General features: G+C 42.4%; 1 long non-coding RNA gene across 1 annotated transcript; it reads right to left on the bottom strand.

Annotated features, from left to right (window-relative positions):
- Positions 1 to 590: 590 nt before the first annotated feature.
- LOC125103982 (uncharacterized) lies at positions 591 to 13086 on the bottom strand. The gene is made up of 3 exons (XR_007128550.1): positions 12988 to 13086; positions 5988 to 6183; positions 591 to 673 (listed from the first exon to the last, which is right to left on the bottom strand). It is a non-coding gene; the product is annotated as an uncharacterized LOC125103982 (long non-coding RNA).
- Between the last annotated feature and the right edge of the window lie 6240 nt (positions 13087 to 19326).

Below are 19326 nucleotides of genomic sequence, written 5' to 3'. Positions count from 1 at the left end.
CGGTCCTTTATCTTTTTTTTTTAAGTCCTTTATCTTTTGCAAATATTTTCCCCAGTCTATGACTTGTCTTCTCATTATCTTGACCTTTTCAACATAAACAAAACAAAACATGAATCTGACAGTGAAGAGCATTCTGAAAAGACAGAGTTCTTATCAATGAGTCTTACTCCTCCCTAAGGGGCATTTTGGAAATTTGTGGGAGCATTTTTCATGTCACAATGTCACTGGCACATAGTGAGTGCTATCTAGGAATGTCAGATGTCCCGCAAAGCATAACAGAATACTGTTCCATAAAGAGCTGTCCTGCATTCCAGACCATTTGGCAACGTCCCCCCAGAGGTTGAAACAGCTGATAATCTACGGATCATTACATAATTCTACACCTTCAATCCATGCTGCTTAGAAACACAGCATTTTAAACATGGTTCTAAAGTGTACCGAAAAGTTTCTTGAAGTGCAACTGTTTCTGGAAACAGAGAATTTATTATATTTGCTCTATTTAGGTTTTGAGGAAGCAATAGTCATCGTTTGAGAAGCTACAGCTCAACTCGCCATACTTCTTGAGGTGACGGATTGTGAAGAGCACACTAGTACGGGTCTACATTTGTTAACTCTTGCTATCACTGTGATTCGGCATTTCAGCAGAAGCATCCAGCTCCCTCGCTTGTGGGGTCTGCAGGAACAAAATACTAGTCACTATAACATGGATAGATGCTAGACATTTGGCCAAGAGAAAAGTCTGCCTCATATGTTCTCAAAGGGCCCAGTACATGCGCCAGCTTAAAGGAGACAACGTCTTCTTGTTCTCTCTCGAGGAACCTAACAATCAGTGACACTGAACACATTTTTAACCCTGCTTTACCTGTGGCTGCAGGAACAAGAGACAAACTAAAGGAGAGATGGCAGAGTTCGCCCCTCCCTGGGGTCATTAAGCTTCTGCCCATTTCTGGATGTCAGAGGTCCAAGTCAAGTACCTAGTTTCTTTCTTTCTTTTTTTTTTTTTTTTAAATTTTTAAAAGCATTTATATATTTACTTGTCAGAGAGAGAAAGAGAGAGAGAGAGCACAAGCAGGGGGAACAGCAGCCAGAGGGAGAAGTAGGCTCCCTGCTGAACAAGGACCCCCATGGGGGGCTTGATATCAGGACTCTGGGATCATGACCTGGGCTGAAGAAAGATGTCTAACCGGCTGAGCCCCCCAGGAATCGCACAAATATCTAATTTCTTGACAGCACAAGGACACACACTCCCATTGTGAAGCGGGGAGGGGATGGTAAACAGCATTTCAGCTGTGATTAGGAAGCCTGAAATACTCTTAATTCCCCACAAGGAGGCTCCATTATCAAGTACAACAGTTTTCAAAAGAGGGAAAAGTACACCCATTTCAAAAGCAGCCCATCATGGTGCATTAAACTCCCATAATCTCTACATGCATTAACATTCTTATTGATTACAGTTTGGTTCTCATTCTCGTATAAAAAAGTTATGTCATCGTAATGCTATGCAAAGTTAGTATCACGTGTTAAGTTCATAATTTAAATTAAGCTGAGTATACAGCGTAAGACAGGAGAAGGTGAAGATTGGTAATTATAATAAAAAGAAATTTAAGGGGTGCCTGGGTGGCTCAGTCAGTTAAGCACCTGCCTTCGGTTTAGGTCATGATCCCAGGGTCCTGGGATTGAGCCCCAGGTCAGGCTCTCTGCTTAGCAGGGAGCCTGCATCTCCCTCTGCCCCGCCCCCCATTCTCTCTCTCTCTCTCTCTCAAATAAATAAATAAATAGATCTTAAAAAAAAAAATTTCCTTAAGCTTCAGTTAGTTCTTTGATCCAACAGTTGTCACATAGCTTCTAACTTTGGCTTTCCAAGTCAAATAAGAAAAACTGGCTAAGATTATTTCCTCTGGAAGACGAACCATTCATTATTACCAGTTTAGTAGCTCTTTTCTTAATAACACATATGGCCATGGCATTGTTTTACTATCACTCTTTAAAATTAAAGTAGTGAATACTTCTTACTGGATGTTGTAATATCTTAAAATATTGGTAGCAACATTTCTAAATGAGCATAAGTATTTGACTAAATGACAAATAATTTATACAATTAAGAGATGTAACATTGTATGATATTAAAACCTTTTCTTTTGCCTCCTTCATTCTCTGAAAAAAACCTGAGAATATGATGAGTGCTTTACATGTTCAATTAGCTTTGTGTTTAAATCATTTATAACATATGGACTATATAAACTAAATCATTTATAACATAAACTATGTCAGGGCAACTGAGAAATAAGGCAAATTTCCTTACATGGAAAATGGAAGTAGGCTTGTAACTTAGGAATCGTAGTCTTCTAAGATTTTACTCTTCTCTTCTTTAGAGAGTGGGATTTCGGACGTAGCTAGCATTTGAGTGCCTTGTTAGATCACTGGTGTATGGTATTTCACTAATTTCTAGCGGAGCCACTTGGAAACCTGGTATGGAAGCCAGAGCCAAGGTGGGTGGAGAGAGGGGCAATAGGGGTGAAGGTTTGGGAGTCTGGGAGGAAGCAAGAAGTGAGAGGAAGTGTAGGGAGGAGAGTAGTACCTGGGAGCTCACAAAACGAGTGATTTATGTACATTAGCCTGTCTTCCTTGTCTTCTGCAGCCCCTCTGCTGCCAGATGGGTCTGTTTTTCCAGTCAGTTGAATTTAAGCATCAATATCATCTTTGAAACGTTTAAGAGTGAAATTGGCTTCCTGTGATAAATTTTCTGTGACTACTGGGTGCCCACGCAACCAGCTTCTGAATGTCTGCTCTTCCTAAAGGTCACGGCCACACCTAGCTGGCCCTACTGATAGAGGAGACCTAGTGGCCTTTCTTAGGTCAGCCTGAGCCAAGTGGTCAGGAACTCACTGAGACTCACAGATGTCCCCTGTGCGCACGGAGGAAACTGGTTTCCTTGGGGATGCTCAGGTTGCCCTAGCAACTCCACTCCCTTCCTGCTGCCACCCTCCATGCCCGCTAGGTGGGGGAAACCTGCAACCTCTATTCCCTTGCTGGGCTGGGGGGGCCTCTCCTATCTTTCCCAGAGAAAGGACAGGAGACTCTGTCAAAGTCAAAGTTGCTGTGATTGCTCTTAACTTGTATACAGACTCATTTCTTTAGAGAAAAGAGAAGATTCTCCCAGTTTTGATTTTGGAAATGGGATGGTAGTCTTAGAGTCCTACATTAAGGTTAACACAGACTGTCCCACGAAGACTGTCTCTGGGAGATGGGAGCAATCGGATCCTTTCAGAAATCAGGCACAATGAGGCAAAGGCTGGATGGGAGTGTTTTTCAGTTGTGGATTTCTTGTCTGAACACCTCTTTTAAACACTAAATAAAATTATGTAAATTCAGGGGCACCTGGGTGGCTCAGTGGGTTAAAGCCTCTGCCTTCGGCTCAGGTCATGATCCCAGGGCTTTCTGCTTAGCGGGGAGCTTGCTTCCTCCTCTCTCTCTGTCTGCTTCTCTGCCTACTTGTGATCTCTATCTGTCAAATAAATAAACAAAATCTTCAAAAAATTATGTAAATTCAGCTTCTCTGAATTTGGTAAAAAGCAAAAACAGTGGAGGAGGAGTCTATGTGATCATGTGTAAACTTTCTGTTCTCTACTGAACATTCCCTCCTGACTGTCTCCTAGATTTCTTACTGTGACCTACTTTGAAGGGAGAAGGAGGGAGGGGAGGGGATGAGTGAGAGCAAAGGCAGAGAAGAGGACTGACGGGGAGGCAGAGGAGAGAGAGAGCCTTTTTTAAAAGATAAAAAAGGGGGAGGAGAGGAGTTGGCCGCAATCATGGGGCATCTGACAAGTGATAAAAACTTTATGCATTTATTAGTTTAACATCTATATATCGAGCCTCTGCCATGTGCCAGGCTCTCAGACCCTAATGGAAAGCAGGGAAAGAGTTGTTTTGTCTTGTGGAGCATGTAGATTGAGGGAAGCCTGTTTATTAAATAAAGTAAGATTGCTGATAAATTCTTAGTTCTTTCTATTTCTAAACTATTTCTCTCATCCTCTCTAAGTTTATCCATTAAACCCAAGTGAATAGAAGTGAACTACTCTGGACTATTAAAATTTAACATTGGTTCAAAAAAAACATGTTCCAATTTAACTTTATTTTTCCTTTTGCTTTCTTAATTGGGGCAATGTTTTTGTATTACTGCATGTCTACATATTTTAAAGGAGCTGATAAAATACATTTGTTCATTTCCATGTAGTCTACTTTCTCAGCAAATTTGCAAAATTTTCCTGAGAAATGTATAGAGGAAACAAGTCAGTCAAGAGTGGCTTTTCAAAAAATCAGTATGGGGATAGACACAGGACAAATATAATTTGAAATTAAACACAGAATGGTGGGCTTAACATGAAATGGGTAACCTGACAGCCTATCAAAAAAAAAAAAAAAGTCAAATACTCTTGTGTACCAAAGCATTTAAGTTGATAGCAGAGGTGAACTTGAGGTCACTGCTGTCAAATAAGTTCTAAATAGATTCCAGACTGACTCTTTGTCTTTGCTGCCAAAAAGATTAATCAACTTTATGTATCTACATTTTACCTTTGAATGATCAAACTGCAGTTGTGATAGACAAAATATTTAAAAACCAGTATAGCATGGGCACAGATGATATTTGTATAACTTTCCTTTTTGGATACATCTTGCCTAAATAAATATCCATCTTAATTGTGAGGAACCTTGTAGATAGTTAGCATGCAATGAAATCTCCCCCCCCCCCCATTAAAAATTAGGCTACTCCTTTGGAAGAAAGAGTTAATGTGACCAAATTCATCCTCAAATGAGATAGCTAACATGGGAAAGAGGGAGAGTCCATTCCTCCTGAGTAGGTTCTCCACTTTTTCTAAGATTTATTTATTCATTTGAGAGAGAGACAGAAACAGAGACAGAGAGCATGCATGAGTGGGGCGGGGAGGGGCGAAGGGTGAGGGAGGCAGAGAATCTCAGGCAGACTCCCAGCTGAGCATGGAGCCTGATGCATGGCTCCATCTCACGACCCCGAGATCATGACCTGAGCCGAGCCAAGAGTGGGATGCTTAATCGACTGAGCTCCCCAGGTGCCCCAAATTCTCTACTTCTCAACGTTTCTAAAATAAAGTGCTGGCATTCTGGTTGTCTACACTACGCTGAAAAGATACAGAGGGTTCGAGTGGAAAATAGATGTTTGTTTAGTACACATTGAAATACCAGTCACCTTACTGTGAGACACAGAGAGAAAGAGGTCAAAGGCTGGAGCTTTTTAGTGTCCCAGATGGGAGAAGGGAGCTGTGTCTTCAGACTGCCTTGCAAACAACCTCTGTGGGAGGCAACACTGCGTTCCACAACGAGAAAGAATAGGTTCAGTTCTAGGTGATCGCCGGGGTCTTTTGTAGTATTCTCCTGCCTGCCTGACAGTAAAAGGACAAGTGCACAACTTGACCTTGGTGAGGGCATAGTGAGAAGGAGTTTGGATCACACAGTAATGAGGGTCTGGGTCACCGAAGCAGGTAAGCCAATGAGGCTAGGAGAAGTTCCAGCCAAGGATGAGGAGAGTTTAAGCTGGGTGAAAGGGAAGGGAGAAACTGATTATTAGTTGCAGCCCTGAGATCAACTGCCACGGTGAGGACCCTACTCCATCCCGCTAACTTTTCCTTTGTAAGTTTCCTGAGGCAAAGAAACCAACCAGAATCCTGAAGAAACTGTGCTCAGATGGAATCAATGGCTTATACAAAACAAGTGAATCCAAGCAATGCAAAGGGTGAACTGTGGTGTTTTGTTTGGATACCCCCTTCTGGAGCCTGGTAATCACCTCCCCAGCTTGCAGAAGTATTACCTGTTGATGGCTCATAGCTAATCCCTCTCTAGGAATTGCCCTCAGGGGAAAGGAATGGTTCTACCTCAGGTTATGCCTACTCTCCAGAGGCAGCCCAGAGTCAGTGCCCGGTCAATGTGGGAGTACAAAAATCCAGTCCTCTTACCTTAATTTGGGACAGCTCTGAAGGTCTACCCCAGCTCCTGAGCTTCTATGGGATGTGCTGAAGACTTTCTTGCAATTTCCCCATAGTTCAACTTCTCCTTCCCAATCCTGCTTCCTTAACTCCTCACAATTATTATTCCTGAGACCACTTTACAATAAACTTCCCGTATGCAAATTTCTGTGAGTGTATCTTTTTCCTGGGAAATACAATGTAAGAGAGCTATTTTAAACATATGTAGAAAAGTATACGTTCGTGACACATTTTATCGGAAGTATGCTGGAAATATGCTGTGTCTGAGTTTATGGTAACTAATTTAGCCAACCTCAGTAAAACAAAAATAAAGATTTAGCAACAGAATAATATTTGGTAATTCTAAATCACTGGACAGGCATTCTAAACATATTATTTTAAAGGCTATGTTTTATTTTTAAGTAATTAATATATGTTCAGCCAACTCAAACAAACTGCTTTAGTGCTTTTCATAACATCTGAGGTTAATTAAATAAACGCCAATGATGATATACTTTTACTTTTTCACATTTTTAATATATCAAAAAACTGTTTCAACTGTGCTTTGTAGTCATAACACACATTTTTAAGCCTTAAGTTTATTATTGTTCAACCTCATGCTTTCAATAGTTTGGTATAATTCGTCTAATATGACAAATTTCAGAATTTATTAAAATTATTTTGTTGAAATTTTATTTCCCTAAATGGGAGAGTCTACATTTGACGTCTTGAAAAGTTCATTCCACAGCTATATTGACGTCAATGAGGCCTGAGACCTAGTAAACGATAAAGCAAAATTGTTAAAGCTGTTGAGAATCTGTGGGTTTTATCTCAGCTTAATTGAGATATCATTCACATGTATACGACTCCCCCTTCAAAGTATGTAATTCAGTGGGTTCTAGTGTATTCACAGACTTGTTAGCCATTATCACATCTGACTTTAGAATGTTTTCATCACCCAAAAAAAAATCCCCATGTGCTTCTGCGGTTGCTTCCCCTTTTCCTCTCCTCCCAGCCCCTGGCAACCAGGAATCTACTTTCTGTCTCTCTGGGTTGGCCTCTTGTGGACATTCTGTATTAACGGAATCACACAATACAGGGTTTTTGTGATTGGCTTCTTTCCTGTGAATTAATGAACCTTGTTTTCAAAGTTCATCCATGTTGTAGGATGTATCAGCATTTCATTCTTTTTATTGTTTTATTCTCTTTGTTGATATGATATTCCACTGTATGGATGGATATACTATATTTTGTTTATTCATTCATCAATAAATGAATGTGTTGTTTTTGTTTTGGTTTTTTTTTTTTTTTTTTAGCTACTATGAACAATGAATGCCGCTATGAACATTATGCATAGGTCTTGTGTGGACGTATGTTTTCCTTTCTCATGGGTATATACCTTGTAGTGAAATGTCAGGTTAAAGGGTAGGTCTATGGGGCACCTGGGTGGCTCAGTCATTGAGCATCTGCCTTCGGCTCAGGTCATAACCTGTGGTACTGGGTTTGAGGCCCACATCGGGCTCTCTGCTCAGCAGGAAGCCTGCTTCTCCTTCTCCCACTCCCCCTGTTTGTGTTCCCTCCCTTGCTCTCTCTGTGTCGAATAAATACATAAAATCTTAAAAAAAAAATGGTAAGACAATGTTTAACGTTTTGAGGAACTGCCTCCTGAGTTGGATGCAATTTTACATCCCTACCGGCAATGCATGAGGACTCTCCACATTCTCACCAATGCTTGTTACAGATTATTGGTTTGTTTTGTTTTTAATATTAGCCTTTGTAATAGGTATGAAGTGGTATCTCGTGGTAGTTTTGATTTACATCTCCCTAATGACTGGTAACTGTCCAGTGAATACTGAATAATGGAAAAAACAAAACAAAACAAATCCCAAACCCAAACCCGGATATTTAACTTGGAAAAAAGGAAGATTGAGGCAGGAGGAGCTGATAGCTATCTTTAAGTCTTAGAAGAGAGAGAACCTTATTTGTTATTTACAGATGAACAAAGAGTTGATGTTAAACAGAGGCAGAACTTAGCTCTATGTAAATGAAATGTCTAATGGATAGGTTGAAGAGAGAGAGAGAGGGTCCCATTTCCTGGGAATGTTTCAGTAGATGCTCTAGAAGGATTCTGTAGGGCTATCCTTGCTATGCTGAAGTTTATAAACCAGTGTGGCAAATTTACAAGTATACTGTTTTAATTTTTAAGTCATACATATATAAACTTGGCAAGGGCATTTTTTTTCTAAGCAAGGGATTCACATATTACTAAGTACTCTATGGGAAACTGAGTCTCATTCCAGTTGGAGCCTGTGGGGTCTGGAGTATATTAGGACAACAGCCTTTTTGGAAGCTCCTAGGTTAGGCGAGTGCCTACTCCATCTAGATCAGTCATGCTAGAAGCCACCAGAAAAACATTTTGCTGACTCCTGGATTACAGTCTTTTCTAAATGCTCCCAAACCACTATTTGGTAATGTCCTAAAAAGGGGTGCCTGGGAGGCTCAGATGGTTAAGTGTCTGCCTTTGGCTCAGGTAGTGATCCCAGGGTCCTGGGATCAATGGAGTCCTACATTGGGCTCCCTGCTCGGCGAGGAGCCCGCTTCTCCCTCTGCCTGCTGCTTGCCCTGCTTCCCCTGCTTGCACTCCCTCTCTCTCTGACAAGTAAATAAATAAAATCTTAAAGGAAAAAAAAAAAGTAATGTTCTAGAGGATCTTTCTAGGACACGAGATCGTGTTCTGAGAGTCATTTTTTTTACAATCTTCACTGTTTTAACATATCTACTATAAATAAAAGGAATAATTTAATTCTCTCTCTATATAAATGATATGTATGTATACTTATATATGCGTATGTATGTATGTGTGTGTGTGTGTGTGTGTATTATGTCAGTAATTACCCCATGAATGAATAAATGAATGATGGTGATTTAATGGTAAAAGGAGTGATGCTAAAGAACATAAAGTTGCCTCTAAAATATAAAACAGGGGAAGAACAGAGAAATGCATGGACAGTCCTAAATAACTTTACTATAACTTACATGACTTCTGGTTTTCCAAAATGGACACAAAAACAGGGAGACTATTGAGCTCAGCTCTTACTGAGGCTAAGACAAGTGATAGAAATGCTAAACACAATTTTTAAGAAAATTCCTAATATGGGCTTGTTTACTAGCAGAGTTCAAAAAAGTTTATTGTTAGTGATGATCCAATGTCTTGCTGTGGGAATTGACTGATGCTTTGTTTTGTAAATTTTCAAGTATACAGTCTATGTGTAATTTATATAAAGTAAACCTTGCCTACAGATTAATATTTCAATAAAATTAAATGGAGAAGATGATAAACTCTTGATTTTTCTATTTTCTCCTCTCTCTCCTTTAAAGATTTATTATTTTTATTGATTTATTTGAGAGAGAGAGTGAGAGCACAAAGAGGGGGAGCAACAGAGGGATATAGAGAAGCAGGCTCCCTGCTGAGCAGGGAGACCAATGCGGGAATCAATCCTAGGACCCTGAGACCACAACCTGAGCTGAAGGCAGCTGCTTAACCAACTGAACCACCCAGGTGCCCCCAAGGTTTCTTATTTTTAAATAATCTCTCTACCCAACATGGGGCTCAAACTCACAACCCTGAAATCAAGAATTGCACGCTCTGCTGACTGAGCCAGCAGGTACCCCTATTTTCTCCTCTCTAACAGCTTTATGGTATGTGTACTAATTTCCTGTTGCTGTTTTTGACGAACCACCACAAATTTAGTGGCTCAACACAACACACATTTATACTTTTCTTAGAGTTTGGAAGTCAGAAGTCTAAAGGTGGGTCTTAGAGGGCTAAAACCAAAGTGTCTGCAGGCTGCTTCCTTCTGGAAGCTTCAGAAAAGAATCCACCCCTTGCCTTTTCTAGCATTTTGAAGCTTCTAGCATTCCTTGGGTTAGGGCCACATGATTCCAATCTCTGCTTCCAACATCACTTTGCCTTCTCTCTGACCTCTTTCCTCCCTTCTGTAAAGACTCTTGTGAGTCATATCTGGACCAACCCCGATAACCCAGCATCTCCTCCTCATCTCAAAAGCCTTATGTTAATCGTATCTGCAAAGTCACTTTGCCATGTAAGGTTAACATCGTCATAGGTTCCAGCAATTAGGATATGGACCAATTTGAGGACCATAAGGCAGCCTTGCACAGTACATAATATGTATTTTGGAGTTAGGTGGGTACATGCCAGCAACCAGCCAACCAACCAATCATCGCTCCTTGATATTATTTATCTTGTTTACTTTCATTGCCTTTGCATCTGAATATCTACACGGTTAAGAGAAGATATGGGTTTCAAAAATAGCTGGTTCCTTTTTAGCAATGAATCCTGTGCTGATTCATGATATCTACTCAAGTGAGTGCTTTTGACTCAACTGGAAAAGAGGAAAGTTCAACTCAATGGCTATATTTGAGGGCTCCCAACATGGTGGTCAGAAGGCATTTGCCCAAGAGGGCATCATGACACCCTCCAGAGTGACATCTGCATCAGTTCTGAACAGGGTAAATCCATGGCCAGGGATATCCAAGTCATGGTTGTATGTAGTAACTCAGAATCATCGATACAATATTTAGAGAGATCAAACTTTTTAGTAATTACTATTAAACTTTTAATTCTAAGGAAACTGTAGATTCCCTTGCAGTTGTAAGAAATAATAGACAGATTCCATATCTCTTTTACCCAGTTTACCCAGTTTTTTCTAGAGCAACATCTTGCAAAACTATAGTACCATATTACAGTTGGGACACTGATGCTGACACAGACAAGATACAGAACATTTTATCACCATCAGATTCCTCCATGTTGCCCTTCTTCTTCTTTTTTGTTTTTTTTTTTTTAAGATTCTATTTATTTATTTATTTTAGAGAGAGAGAAAGAGAGCAGGAGGAGAGGCAGAGAAGGAGAGAGAGAACTGCTAGCAGACCCCACCCTGAGCGCGGAGCCCAACGTGGGGCTCGATCTCACCACCCAGAGATTGTGACCTGAGTCCAAATCAAGAGTTAGACCCTGGGGCGCCTGGGTGGCTCAGTGGGTTAAGCCGCTGCCTTCGGCTCAGGTCATGATCTCGGAGTCCTGGGATCGAGCCCCGCATCGGGCTCTCTGCTCGGCGGGGAGCCTGCTTCCTCCTCTCTCTCTGCCTGCCTCTCTGCCTGCTTGTGATCTCTCTGTCAAATAAATAAATAAAATCTTTAAAAAAAAAAAAAAAGAGTTAGACCCTGAACCAGCTGAGCCACCCAGGCGCTCCCATGTTCTATAGCTATATCCACTTTCCTCCTACATCCTTAACCTCTGGCAACTACTAACCATTCTCCATTTTTATAATTCTGTCATTTTAAGACTATTACATAAGTGGAGTCATACAGTATGTAACCTTTTGGGATTGCCTTTCTCTACACAGCATAATTTTCTGGAGCTTGCTCCAGGTTGTTGCATAAATTAATAATTGCTTCCTTTTGACTGATGAGTAGTATTCTCTAGTAAGGATGTACCACAGTTTGGTTACCCGTTCATCTGTAGAAAGACACTTGGGTTGTTTCTATTTGGGGGCTATTCCAAATAGCGCTCATAGGAACATTTGTGAGCAAGCTTTTTGGTGAACACAAGTTGCCATTTCCCTGGGATAAATGCCCAGGAGGGCAGCTGTTAGGTTGTACAGTAGTTGTATGTTTACTTTTTTTTAAAGAAACTGCCAAGTTACTTCCCAGAGTAGCTGTATCATTTTCTACTCCCAGCAGGAAGGCAGGAGTGATCTGGTTTCTTTCTACCCTTGCCAGTATTTGGTATTGTCACTCTTCTCTTATTTTAGTGATTCTGATAGGTGTGCACTGATACCTCATTGTGGTTTTAATTTGAATTTCCCTAATGGCTTTTACTGATGGTGAACATCTTCCCATGTGCCCATTTGTTTATTTCAGCTGCTATCTCCCATGTGTCCTTGGTGTCACTATGAGGTGGACAGGACAGTTGAGAGAGCCAGGCTCAGCGGCTTGAAACTCTGCTACTGCCAAAGCCATTCTGTTGATTTTAAACCTATTTCACATATTAGGCTTTTAAGCAAGATTTCATTTTATTTTCTTTTTCAAGATTTATTTGAGAGACAGAGAGAAAGTGAGCATAAGCAGCAGAAGGAGAGGGAGAAGCAGGCTTCCTGCCAAGCAGGGAGATGTATGCGGGGCTCAATCCCAGGACCCCGGCATCAGGACCTGAGCTGAAGGCAGTCCCTTAACAGACTGAAACACACAGGCATCCCACAAGAGTTCATTTTAGGGACGCCTGGGTGGCTCAGTTGGTTAAGCAGCTGCCTTCGGCTCAGGTCATGATCCCAGCGTCCTGGGATCGAGTCCCACATCGGGCTCCTTGCTTGGCGGGGAGCCTGCTTCTCCCTCTGCCTCTGCCTGCCATTCTGTCTGCCTGTGCTCGCTCGCTCTCCTCTCTCTCTGACAAATAAATAAAATCTTTAAAAAAAAAAAAGTTCATTTTAAAAAGGTTTTCTTTGCCTAAAAAAAAAAAAATGAAGTCAACTTCATCTAATTTGCAGATTATTTTGTATGGGAATGATTTGACTACCCAAAATCCTAGACAAAAACTAAATTCAGAATTAAAAATAAATGACTCAGGTATGTTTACATAAAAACATATGCCAAGGTCAATGTGTGTTTTTTATTTTTTATTTATTATTATTATTTTTTTTGACAGAGAGAGATCACAAGTAGGCAGAGAGGCAGGCAGAGAGAGGGGGGAAGTAGGCTCCCTGCTGAGCAGAGAGCCCGATGCGGTGCTCGATCCCAGGACCCTGGGATCATGATCTGAGCTGAAGGCAGAGGATTTAACCCACTGAGCCACTCAGGTGCCCCTCAGTGTGTGTTTTTTTAACGGTGTTACTTCTTTACAGTGAATGAATGCAAGCAGACTCTAATTTTTTAAAATGAGAATTATCTCTTACTAACTTAAAACATCTCTCACCTACAGTCTGGACCACAGTTTCCTTTCACATAGGACCAGCATGTCCATTATCCTTCTCCACGTCAGGCAGGAGGGGCTCTGCTGTGGAAGAACAAGAAGCAAAAAGAAGGAAAGCCTCTCATTACTTGGTTGTAATACCTTAGATGTAAATATAATATACCTGTAACATCCAGGAGTGATGACAAATACAGGCAAAATGCTTATATGTGGCCTGATTTTGTGAATCTATAGCTTATTAGAAAATAAACTGTTCCCAGGGAGCATGAGGCCCGCTGTAATCTTGTATTCCTGTGCAGGAAAATCCCCTGGAGACACTAGTATTTTAGCCTTTTCTTCCCAAACTCAGGCCCTCTCGCTTTTTCATTAAGGAGAGACTTAGTGAGCTAGGTCAAAAAACAGTGTCATGTAAAAAAAATTAAAAGATATTAAAAAAAACCCCAAACCCCAGCTATCTCTACTACCCTCCTCCTAGTAGTTTCCACAGCCCTGTGATGGCAGTGGCAGAGTCAGCACCCCTGGCAGGGAGACACAAGAGGCCATTATGGAGCCAGGCTGAGGCGAACTTGCCGTAACTGCAGTTTGCCTCAGTGAGGCCATCTGAGGTGACAGCCTGCGGCAGGAACTGAGCCAACGTAAGCCGCATCCTCCCCGGGGGATCGAAAGACAGAGGTCACCCCATCCCAGCTCCCAGGGAGCAGCGTGACCTCCCCACCCACCGTGTGAGCCAACCGGGGCTCCGGGCTGCCTATCCACGTGTATGCAAACAGCTCTCCGGAGGAACGCAAGCTGGCCACACTGGAACATTTTTCTCCCATAGTATCATCCATCTCAGTTCTTCTGCTGGGAAATCTGTGAAAAGTCAAGGATAGGTCTGGTGAGAAGAAAATCAAAACAAAACAGATTCATGTGTCTTCGTTCTGCACATATACCTCCCTGAATATTGTGATCCCCACGGCTATATCTGAGGGCTTCCAACATGGTGGTCAGAAGGCTCTCTGGAGAAGTTCCATGCTGCTGGCTCATGTGTGGTTTTCTTTCTCTCCGTGTGTGGTAGAAGGAATTAGTTGGCGGGGGTCTCTTTTGGAATAATATGTTTTATGTTCCCATTGGACCTTGGGTTTGAAAACACAAGTAAATGTTTAGGAGGAGTGTTTGCAGCAAGGTAGAGCAGGGGCCTGCTGGCTGACTGGACCCCAGGGAAGAGCTTTACTGCCTTCACTTATGCTTCATTGGATTCCCCTCCCCAGGCCCAGTCGGTACCCCAGCAAAACTGGAAGGCAGAAACAGGGTGGCGGCCAATTCCATCGTTCCCATGAAGACGTTAATGTCATTCCCACCAAACTCATTTTAACACCAGCCAGAAGATCCGGGGCTGGCAAAGCATCCCCTCTTTTTCCTAGAGGAAGTAGAAGGCCTCGGTGCCTCAGAAAATGTGAGACTTGAGCCCATCCCCGGATAATTATGGAATCAAGGCAATTATCGTATCCATCTGGTCTAGGCTGTTCCAAAATAAATGTGGCTACGAGTTTCCGCAGAAGAGCAGTGTTCTTCTAAAGCAGCATCCTCTCAATTTGTGTCCTGGTTTCAAAATAACCTACGTGGGGCGCCTGGGTGGCTCAGTGGGTTAAAGCCTCTGCCTTCGGCTCAGGTCATGGTCTCAGGGTCCTGGGATCGAGTCCCGCGTCGGGCTCTCTGCTCAGCAGGGTGCCTGCTTCCCTCTCTCTCTCTCTCTGCCTTCCTCTCTGTCTACTTGTGATCTCTCTCTGTCAAATAAATAAATAAAATCTTTAAAAAAAAAAAATAACCTACGTGTACCAACAGCCAGAGACGTGCGAGAGACACCTTGAAAAGACTGATTACAAACTTGGATGCGGCTTTAACAAATACTCTCTCAGTCAGTCTGCAGAACCACCGATTCGGGAGAAGACCATTACGAGCCCCAGCTGACATACTCGAGAACTGAGGGGCAGTAAAGGTTAAATAACGTTCTCAAAGTTGCTCAGATGGCAAGCTGGAGTGCTGGGAATTGAACATAGGGTTTGGTTCCGTGTGAAACCACGCCGCAACACCACCAAGAAGAACCCTGTAAAGGGCTATGGGGGCCCACGGGAGCGACATTCACAGATGGGCTAGGTGTGGGGGCTGCGGTGGAGAGAATTCCCCTAGAAGTCGAAGCTTGTGCTCCGTCCTGGAGGATGGGAAGGAGTCGGAAAGGGGAAGAAGAGCCAGAGGCAGGAAGTGGAGAGGTTAACCCAGAACGGGCAATGGGATGTGTGAATATACGGAAGCAAGGGAGAGTATTGCAAGGTCAAGGAAAACTAAATGGGGCGGGGTGCTCAGGTCATTGCATTTTGCTTGAACTGAGCAAGGGAGTGCGGGGCAGGGGGTGGTTGAAGCAGAAATAGGAATTAAGACTAGAGAACTTTCTCAGTCAGGCCAAAAAGAATTTTAATAGCAAGACTAGTTAAAAGACGATGCCTTAATCCCATAAGAGATGATGAAGGTTCGGACGGACGAAGAGAGTGGCGATGGGGAGGAAGGAAGGGATGGCCCAGAGAAATGTGAAGGGAAGTGGGAGGACTCTGATGACTGATTCAGTGTGGAAGGTACAGGACCGGGTGGGGCGGGGGAGGGGGTCAATGGTGAAGTAATATTTGTGTAATCCACATATACATGATGGTGGTATTTGTTCAGCTGGAGAAGGCGGGGTAGAAAAAGGGGACAGACCTGGGGAGGAGAAGGAGAATGAGAGCAATTAAGAGTATGGTGAGTTTGAAGTAATTATGAGGCGTCCAAGTAAATACTCCAGCAGGGTGTTGGTTGAATGAGTCTGGGGCACAAGGGAGAGGCTTGGACAAGGGAAATAGCTCTTTGAATCCTCCTGTAGTTTTTGAGACTACAGGTTGTGCCAATTTCTATCTCTCCATCCAAATTCACTCTCTGTGATCATGTTCAGATGCTAGAGCTGGGCCTGGGAAAACCACATTTCTGTTTTGCTCGTTGCCTCCTTCTTAATCTCTGCCAATAGAGGGAGGCTCTGAACTGGAGGAGGGAGGAGGTATGAGCGCCCTTGACCTCGCTACTTCACTCCGCAACTGCTCATTTCAGGATCCGATATGCAGCTTGTCCACCTTCTTCTTGTCTCTACTTAGAGACACTCCAACACCCAGCTATACCCTCCAGCCTCCCAGCTACCCCCCTTTCCCACCCTGCCCCAGGTCTGCATCCCCCCCCGACCCACAGGAAATTTTTCTTAGTTTTAATAAATCCAGCATCTTCCTTTGTTTCTTCTGCCCAGAGGTGGAGTTGCTTCCTTTGGGTGCCATATCTCTGCCATATCTTAGGATTCTCTTTCTACCCTTTCAGTTTCCTAGTTAACAACTTTATGCCTAGTTAACAATTCTTTGTATTAATTTCTTTTTTTTTAAAGATTTTATTTATTTATTTGACAGAGAGAAATCACAAGTAAGCAGAGAGGCAGGCAGAGAGAGAGGAGGAAGCAGGCTCCCCGCTGAGCAGAAAGCCCGACGCGGGGCTCGAACCCAGGACCTGGGATCATGACCTGAGCCGAAGGCAGTGGCTTAACCCAGTGAGCCACCCAGGCGCCCCTCTTTATATTAATTTCTCATCATTAAAATAACTGGTGTGTTTCCACCTCCTGACTGGACCCTGATGGTTGTAGGGTGACTATGGATACCCAAGGAAAGTATAAAGAGTCCTGAAGAAGACAGCTTTGGAAAGAACCCGAAACCACCTGCATTTAAAGGGCTTTCAGCCCAAGGAGTGGACCAGGGAGGTGTTGGGGAATCCAGAAGAATCCATGTCTGCTAAGGAAAAGGCTCAACCAAGAAGGAGAGAGAGAACTCCAGACCAAGGCAATAGTAATGCAGCAAGATTCCCGAGAAAGGAGTTGTTTCTTGAGATGAAAGGAAAGAGGGCACCTGGGTGGTTCAGTCATTAAGCGTCTGCCTTGGGTTCAGGTCATGATCCTGGGGTCCTGGGATGGAGCCCCGCATTGGGCTCCCTGCTCAGCGGGAGGCCTGCTTCTCCCTCTCCCACTCTCCCTACTTGTGTTCCTTCTCTCACGGAATCTCTTTCTGTCAAATAAATAAAAATAAAATCTTAAAAAGAAAAAAAAAGAAACGAAAGGAAAGGAATGAAGATGGGTAAGGAGTAAAGCTTTTGAGTCCGGGGGTTGTGAGAGTCCAGGATGCAGGGAATAGATGGGGTCTGAGGGAGGAGGAGAAGGAGGTTTGCAATAGCCTCTGAGGAGGAGGGAAGAGATGGCTGGCCAGGGGCAACCTGTGGGACAGAGCTGAGGGTGAGGGAAGGTAGGGGGGCACTCAGGGAACTGGAATTTGAGGTGACTCCGATCCACATGACTGGGTATGTTCTTCATTTGTTTTATACCATTAGGGCACAGCAACATTTTGTAGGGCATTGAAAAGTCAGACAATGGGATTAACCCAAGGAAGAAGTTTGCCTGGAGCTCAAGACAGATGGGGTATCAGCAAGAGGGGTTTAACGCAGATAAACCTGGGCTAGGTTGGTAAGAAAATGGAGTGAGGCTCATGCGGGGGCAATGTACAGAAACACACGACTATGTGTGAGCACATGGGGCTGCTCTGTATTTAACTGTCTGTAACTAAAGCCATAACAGGAAACATTTTCAAATATGCTCTGGCCAGAGAGAAGAAAATCCCCCACAGGGACTGGACACTAGTTTTAATCTTAATGAAACATGATGGTCCATCTTTAGGCCTAACCTAATTTCCCAATTACCTTTGTCAAATGGCTTACAAATCTGTATGGTTTAATTTTTTTTTATTTCAGGCAAGGAACTGTGTTTTGAGAAGTGTGATAAAGAGCTTAGAAAACTTTAGAACACCTCAAACGTGAAGATCAGGGATATTGTTTTAATGAGGTAGGTCTCCTTTGAATGCCATTTTTCTTTTTACTACTTTACATTTTCTTAGGGCTGAGATCAAGTCTGATAAGCACTTTAACTTAGGCAAATAATGATGGTAATAAAATATTATGCCACTGCAAAATACGCTAAGTGCCCAGGCTTCTGAACCTTTCCGATTTTTTTTCCTTGTAAATGCATTTGTAGGGGGGTAGTTTTCCCCTAGGACAGACCATAATTTTAAAAACTTGTATTTATTACAGCCCTATAAATTACTGTTTCCCCTTAATGTTGGCAAGTAGTGATTTATTTTAGTAAAACTGCAGACCTCACTAAGCCTGCTTTATTGTGTATGTACTTCCCTTGGGCAGTGAAACTTTTTTAGCATATTGTTTGGGGGAAGCATAAAAGGTATTAAATTCCTAATTTAATTAACACATGAATTCTTAGTATGCTCTGATCATATATTTTGAACAAAATGGTTCTTATATTCATAAGAAACTAAAATACACAACTATTAGTAATTCTCCTATGTTTAGAATAGAGCTTTATTGCGGCTAAATATTTTCAAATTTATCTTTTTCATTTCTGCAATCCTGGATTATCAAAGGTATTTATATAATAAGTTATATCTAAGACTCATTTTTCCACTGATGAGACTTATTTTGACCCTTCTCTCATTACAGATTTATCTAAGAAAGGCACAGAAAAGAAAATTAAACTGAAATAGGTATAGATTTAACTCAACTACAGAGGCTTTTGAAAAGGATATGTATCCAGAAGAATATATGGAATAGTGAATGTAGCATAAAATGGTAAAATGCTGAATGATTTCAGGGGAAAACAATTCAATATCCATGAATTGCAACTACCCCATCAGCAGAAGAACCTGAGTGTTGCTGCCTCAGGGACCCTAACAAACATTGCAGGAATCTTCAACACGTCTGACAGAAGTTATTTAGTAGAAAAAACACTCAAGCTAGACAGAGGTTCGATTTCCAGCTTGGTCACTTACTAGATATTGGCCTCAGTCAACTTTAACTTTTCATAGTCAGTTTCCTTGTCTGAAAATTAAGAGATAAGGGTAATTACCTCTCAAGGTCCTTGGGAGAAACCACTGTGATTCCAGGTGTTGAGTGCTTGACCTCCTATCGTTATGGTCCCTGACTTCCTCCAGCCTCAGGGTCTGACCTTCCAAACGAACATCTGGGGAGACACAAGTAAGCTTAAGAGGTGGATGCCCCCAATAAGCCATCATCCCTTGACTGATTATAAACTTGAAAATGTGGAACTGTGTATCCTTTGATGACCTGATGCAAAACGTATGATAGGAAAAAAATGAGTTTATTCCGGAACTTTTCTCCAACAAAGAAAGGGACAGTGGATGGAACCACTGGGTCTATACTAGTGCCTTGTCATAAAAGTCACCAAGC

The sequence above is a fragment of the Lutra lutra genome, chromosome 7, assembly GCF_902655055.1.
Source record: "Lutra lutra chromosome 7, mLutLut1.2, whole genome shotgun sequence".
NCBI classification, from domain to species: domain Eukaryota; kingdom Metazoa; phylum Chordata; class Mammalia; order Carnivora; family Mustelidae; genus Lutra; species Lutra lutra.
Note: the sequence above shows the minus strand (reverse complement) of the source record. Positions and strands in the feature narration are given on the sequence as shown.